Genomic DNA, 6768 nt, shown 5'->3' with positions numbered 1-6768 from the left:
ACCTGAACAGCAGGTATAAAGGATGATTGGATGAATGTAAATATGGTCCAAGCACATAAGCTGTAAACCCAATCTGGATATGATGGATGAATAGAGCGTGACATGTATTAAATCTAAGATCTTGCTCGAAATCAATTCTGATGAATTATGAACATCACCTTGACAACCGCCAGAGGGCTGAAATGTACCGTACATGACAGACGACGACAATTACAAAGTGCGGAAATAAACATCAATTATGCATCGTCATGATCCCTTCAATGTGACATCCAACACATCACATCCATGAACAGCAAATTGTGTTTTAGGCTGATTTGTCAGCTACCAGCACAAACGATCACTTAGGGTTGCTATTCATATCTGAAATGAACATCAGCAATTTGACTGACAACTAGTTGAGTCGAGAGGAGAGGAGTTGGGCATCTGTCAGTGTACGACAATGACTAATTTCTCCCTTTCTGTCTCCCCATCTCCTCCATCCCTCCTTTCATCCTCCCCCTCCGTCCCTCCTTCCTCCCTGACTGTCTGTCTCCGTGCTGGTGTCCTGTCCGTGTCCAAGCTTTTTTCTCTTCATGGTTCAGGGCTCCTATCTGCCTTAGATGATTCCCTTGTTGCGCCATGAAGCGAGACAGAGAAGGGAGAGGAAAATAAAAATCTCATTAAAGAAGGGATCATCTGCTGTCAACTACCGGCCCGGCCCCAGCCGAGCTCGGACACAGAGAAAATACAAATGGCCATAAAGAGCCACCATTAATTTGAAGCGCTGCCATGCAGCACATTGCTTTGTGTCGGCTGCATATTGGACAGTGTAGTTTCCTAAAGACTGGGAAACCTGAAAACAATGGAATATATGAAAATATGCTGATGGAAATAACTGTCATCCATGTTTTTTCAGTTTTACAAACATGAAGTGAGAGCTGCAGCCAGCGGAATGAACTCTGGGCTTCAGTCTGAAACACTACAAACCAAAAGAAGATTTGACTTTGCTGAAGCAATTAACTAAGTGGTAATTGAGGAGAATTGAATTTTGCCTGATTTGAGGAACTGTCAGAAAATTTGATGCTCACATCTTTATTAAATGTCATGAAATGACGGAAAGCAGACAAATATTCATCTCTGAGAAGGTGAAACCAGCAAACGTTTGACATTAGCTCTTTTCATGGCATTTTGACATGTTATAGCAGAAAAAGCACATGTGGAACTAATAACTTTAATGATGGTTCCATTCAGCAGAAGTATAATCCCCGTCAGTTAGCCAACATGCACACAGACATTTTTTAGAGCAGACATCTTGACTTGTCATAGCAGTAAAAACCACATGTGTAATGGACAACAATAACCAGGGTTGCAATCCACTTCGGTATTCCATCATTAAAGAGGCGCTCCGCTGATATTACACACAAAGTTCAGTTAACTCGTCCTGCACTCTAAAAAGCCCAACTTCAAATTTGTTGTACTAACACCTTTTTTAAAGTTGAGTCAACAAATCCCTTTGGAAAAAGTTGAGCTAACTCAAAATGTCAACTTTACTAATAAGGAGTGCAGTCCACTGAAACTTTTAAGTCGAGAAAACTCAGCATAGTGGTTTGGGCATCTGCTGAGGTAACTAAGGCCACTGTGCATGGGTAGATTTTAGTAAATATATACATGTACATATATGTATGTATGTGTGTATATATATATATATATATATATATATATACACTATAATTATATATTTTAAATAATAAAATAAAATAAATAAAACATTATTTTCTTTAGCCCCTGTTAAGATACCATTATGTTTAAATACCTTATTTGTTTAGATTTTATTTGATTGACATTTACTTTTTATACCTAAATCTTATATGTGTAAGAATGTGCATGATCTGCTGAATGTCTGTTGACAATGTTCAATAAAGTTCAATCAAGAAAAAAAAAAAAAACCAACCGCCACAAATTCAGGAGAAGAAGAAGAAGAAGCAGCAGCAGTAGGAGCAGAAGAAGAAGAAGAAGAGAGGGAAAAATAACGTCACTGCGCTACACCAGTGCCTTCGGTTAGAGATAACGTTAGCAAGTCCACGCTGGTCCACGTCAGCTCAAGTGTTGCTGCAGCATGCTGTCTACCTTGATCACAAATTAACAAGGTAAGGCTGTGTATGTTCTGGAGTGTGTTTGCTAACGGGCTGGTCAGCGAACATGTTCTTTTTTTAATGCAAAAGTTAACATTAAGAAGTTTACAATGTGACGGACCCCACCCTATTTTTCACGTGTTCATAATGTCATGTGTAATTTAACGATAATGACCCGCGGCTTGCGGTTTTGCATGGTCGAGTGAATTTGCACATATTAAAGTTAACGTCTGTACTAGCTAACTAAAGCTACTACGTTGTATGCACGTGCACAATGTTATAGCGCCGTATGCTAACGTTACATTGGTTGGTTTCTGTTAGCTAGCTGACATGTTGCTGCAAAGTGCTTCGCCGTTCGTTAGTGTTGGTGGCGTTGAAACACGAGGGCTTTAGCATGCTAGTTTAAGTTACTCGCGCGCGTGTACCATTGAGGTGCACTCGATACCTTCCAGGTAATGAAGTAGGCATAAAGCAACACGCCGTTCTTTTGTGCACCCAATTTATTTGTGTTACTCGTAAGACTCCTTGACCTATGCCTTTCCTCCCCTGATGATACAAAACAAATATGCATGAATACTCATTTAAAAATACTCAGCAAAAGGGGGGATGAAGGTTCTGTTGCTTTTCATGGTCACCCCCTTCCTTCCATCACTCATAGTATTGTTTGTCATTATGATAAAACCATTTTAATGACTTGCTCCTTTACACACTTAAGGTAAACATAGTTAGAGGTTAGTGGAATCATCTTTTACATTCTCAGTTCACAGTGTACATTTAATAAATCATGGCAAACTGCTTTTCTGTTTTAGTAAAAAATGTACCATTACTCCTTGGCAATAAATATTTCCCATCTTTGAGCAACTTTGAAAATAAGGGGATGTGAAGCTGTTAGGTTTGCATGGAGTTTTGACAACTATGCACATTGTTAACATGTTCTTATCTTTCCTTCATAGGATTTGGATGCAAGTTTTTCCACCCCAGTCAAGATGTCCTCTGAAAGCATTACAGACATTACCAGGCGTGACTCTAACCACTCCCGTGCCTGTATACAGCCTGCACCTGAACTTTCAAGACAACTGGTGCGTTAAAATCCCACCTTTCAAGAGTACATAAACAGTCTGGTAAACCTAAAGTGCAGGTCACATTTTGTTGTGAATTGTGTGACTGTAAGGTCCTCTGTGCTCCAGAAAAATGCATAGGCCATCTCAGGGCTCATTTGAAGCAGCATGTGACTGTTGTCTATTCAAAAACTGTGAATTTACAAGTAATGTCCTTCAGTAGTCATGTAAGCCGGTAACAAATCCGGTAAGTACAAATCTTACAGTGTTAATTATTTTAGATAATCTGTAATATTTCCAACAACTCCAACTGATCTACCAGAAGCAGATGAAGAATTGCCTGCAGAGTGCAATGATCCACAGGCTACTGTTGGTTGTTCTGAAATAGAAAGCAGCATGTATCTAATGCCTTTGGACAATTGTACAATTGAACATAAACTTGCATCATTGTTTCTTTACATGCAAACTGTTTTGTGCAGAGTTCTACAGAATTACTCGAGTGGACCTGAAGAAGATCTTCCTGTCATCATTGGATGCACACTCATCGCAGCTTATTAAGCTGTACAGATCACGCCGCGGAACATTGGAAAGGACATGAGGATCCTTCTAGACACCTTTGATGAACAGGTAATCAATAAGTAGGAAGTGCATGTGGTATAGCAGGGGTCCTCAATTAGATTTGAACTGGGACCAAAAACTGGGGGACAGACGAGGGGCATTTTCACAATTATTTAGTCCGACACAAGACATCAATTATGAAACTATGCAAACCATAACATTGGAGCAGAGCATTTACCATCAGATCACCCTTTAATATTCCAGTTTGTCTTACAAAATAAATATGAAGACACGTTAATGTTCACAGGTGTATTGTATTGTTTGACTTAATTGACATTTCAAATTGGTGATTTCGGAGATGAAAAGCAAGAGAGCGTTACTGTGTTTTCACCCTTAAGCTGTGTCCAAAAACATGATGCCCATATATACAGTGGTAAAATATAGGTTAATTTAGTTAGTGAATACAGCCAACCTGAAATGCATGCGACAATGCTGGAAGCAGTTTGCCAAATGCCTTTGTCTTCTATAGTTTGCATTGAATTTTTTGAATTTTAATTATTATGAATATATACATTTTTAATCTTCATTTTGTATCTTTCAGACAACTGATGTGCTTGCCCACAGAAACTCTACAGCTCTATGGGGTCTACCGTTCTTTGATGGCGAAGCCGGACAGCTTTCTGAAGAAATATCTGGTAAGACTAATGTGTCAATGTCATTTAGGTTGCACATTGAGCAAGAAAACACGAATGCAAACTTTCATCAAACCCTCATTTCTACTTCACTGTTACTTTGTTATTCCACCTAAATAGTTTAATAAGTGTAACTTTACAGTTTTTAACATTTCATTTCATGTGATATCGCCAATACTGGCAATATTACTGTAGCATCAAGGTTACATGTGAGTGTGGTGCCTGCATCACATGCATTTTGTAACAGCAATTCTCCTTCAAATTTACTGGTAACATTTATAATTCCAAGCCAAAATTAGTCATGGGTTTTGAGACCTCGTATACAGTGCATTCAGAAAGTATTTAGACCTGTTGAAGATTTGTCTGACTTAAAAATGATGCATGTACATATTTGAGTGTTTTTAATTGTAAAGTCATTCTCTGTCAGTGCATTTTCAAAGTCAAAATACCTTTTTGGTTAGCTAATCTTTTTAAGAAAGTAAAACTAAAAAAGTCCCTACACAACATTAGCACCCTTTGCTGCTACATGTCTTTAGAGTAAGAATCTGGCAGATTTGGAGTGATTTTGTCCATTGTTTTATGGCAGATTTGCTCCAGTTCCTTCAGGTTTTTGTCACTTATTGAATCGAAGGAAGCCTGTACAGTGAGCAAATGTTTCCCTGTATTCTGCTCTATCTATTTATTTATTTATTTAATGACAAGACACGACATTCAGAGTATGAATATTTAAATATTAAAATACTATAATACAAATGTGTAGGGGGTGAATATGGTATGACAGTGGTATATTTTTGTTTTTAAAATCTGCAGAAAATTTACCAACCAAAAATGTATTTTGACTTTTCAAATGTATTGTTACAGAATGGGAACGAAAAAAAAGAGAATTTTAAAGAGGGGGTGAATATTTATGAAAGTCTCTCTATGCTTGTTTTTCTTTAAAATACAGACCCGGAGGAATTTTGCGTCAAGGGAGTTGAACTTGGAATATTCAGTTGTTGAAGATGGCGTTGGGGTGGTCCGCTCAAGTCCAACAACAATAAGCATCGCCCTGGTTATTGAGGAACGGATTGTCCTGGAGGATGTATGCGACTTCCCAACCGCATTTGCCCTTTTGTTTGGGCTCATCCAGGCTCTTAACCTGGACTATCCGAAGGACTTACGGTACACATTTTTTAAGTAATTCAAAAGGTGTTCATGAACCTTGGTACCCAGTGCTCTACCCGGGTTCAGGCCTTAAAGAACAGTTTGCTGAAGTAGCCTGCCATATCTAAACCACGCCTATGGTCTTGACTGGATTTTCATGAGGGACTGAAATGTCACCAACTTGACCAAATGCCGATGGTATGAGTTGACCAAATTGGTCAACACCCTTAAGTGTTAGATGTTTAACAAGTTTATTATTTGTATATACTTTGTATATTACAGCTGAACTATCCACTGCTGGTCCTGCGCTTTAGGTGTATTATAATTTTAGTTTATTGTTGTTACTGCCACATAGCGCCATGCAGACACATATTTGCATTTCTTTTTGTTTTGACTGAGTATTAGGACGGAACTTTAGTATGTGTCTTTGGGTTTAAAATGGCATGAAGTAGAGATTATAAGGATGTTGACCCCCTGCTGTCTACTATTCAAGTGTTGAAATTGAAAGACAATATTGTTTTGCAAGCAAATAACTTATTGTTATTAAACATTTTGTGTTTTACGATGTTTTTCTTTTCTTTAACGGTGTACATTTCCAATTAATTAAAAATGAAGGCTGTAAAGAAAGAAAAGTTGAGTATACTTAAAAAGGTTAAGCAACCAGCTGCAAAGGCTTTTTTGAGTATACTCAACTAAGTTGTGTCAACTTAAAAAGGTTAAGCAACCAGCTGCAAAGGCTTTTTTGAGTATGCTCAACTAAGTTGTGTCAACTTAGGATAAGAAGTTAACTCAAAGTGCTATTTTAAGTTTCTCAAACTTATTACTATTCAGACCTACTTATGTACCTAAGTTAACATAACTTAAAATATTGAGTTTGATCCTCACGTCTACTCATGTACTTAAGTAAAGAACACTTGAAATATCAAGTTTGAGAAACCTAAAATAGCACGTTGAGTTAACTTCTTATCCTAAGTTGACACAACTTAGTTGAGCATACTCAAAAAAGCCTTTGCAGCTGGTTGCTTAACCTTTTTAAGTATACTCAACTTTTTTTTTTTTAGAGTGTGTAGAGCACGACTCAACCGGCGAAGACAGTTGTGTAATGTCTTCTGTAGAGCTCTGAAGGAGCTTTACAGAGTTTACAAAATGAACCCTGATTATGCAAACATTTTATATGTAATAGACAAGAAAATTACCTTTGTGTGA

At 37.8% G+C, this 6768-nt stretch overlaps 1 long non-coding RNA gene across 1 annotated transcript; it reads left to right on the top strand.

Annotated features, from left to right (window-relative positions):
- The first annotated feature begins 2009 nt into the window (after positions 1–2009).
- LOC306797738 lies at positions 2010–4400 on the top strand. Its single transcript, XR_013773143.1, has 4 exons — positions 2010–2126; positions 3065–3190; positions 3649–3796; positions 4329–4400. It is a non-coding gene; the product is annotated as an uncharacterized lncRNA (long non-coding RNA).
- Positions 4401–6768: the final 2368 nt, after the last annotated feature.

Source organism: Melanostigma gelatinosum, assembly GCF_949748355.1.
Source record: "Melanostigma gelatinosum genome assembly, chromosome: 3".
NCBI lineage: Eukaryota > Metazoa > Chordata > Actinopteri > Perciformes > Zoarcidae > Melanostigma > Melanostigma gelatinosum.
This window is presented reverse-complemented; position numbering and strand designations above follow the sequence as displayed.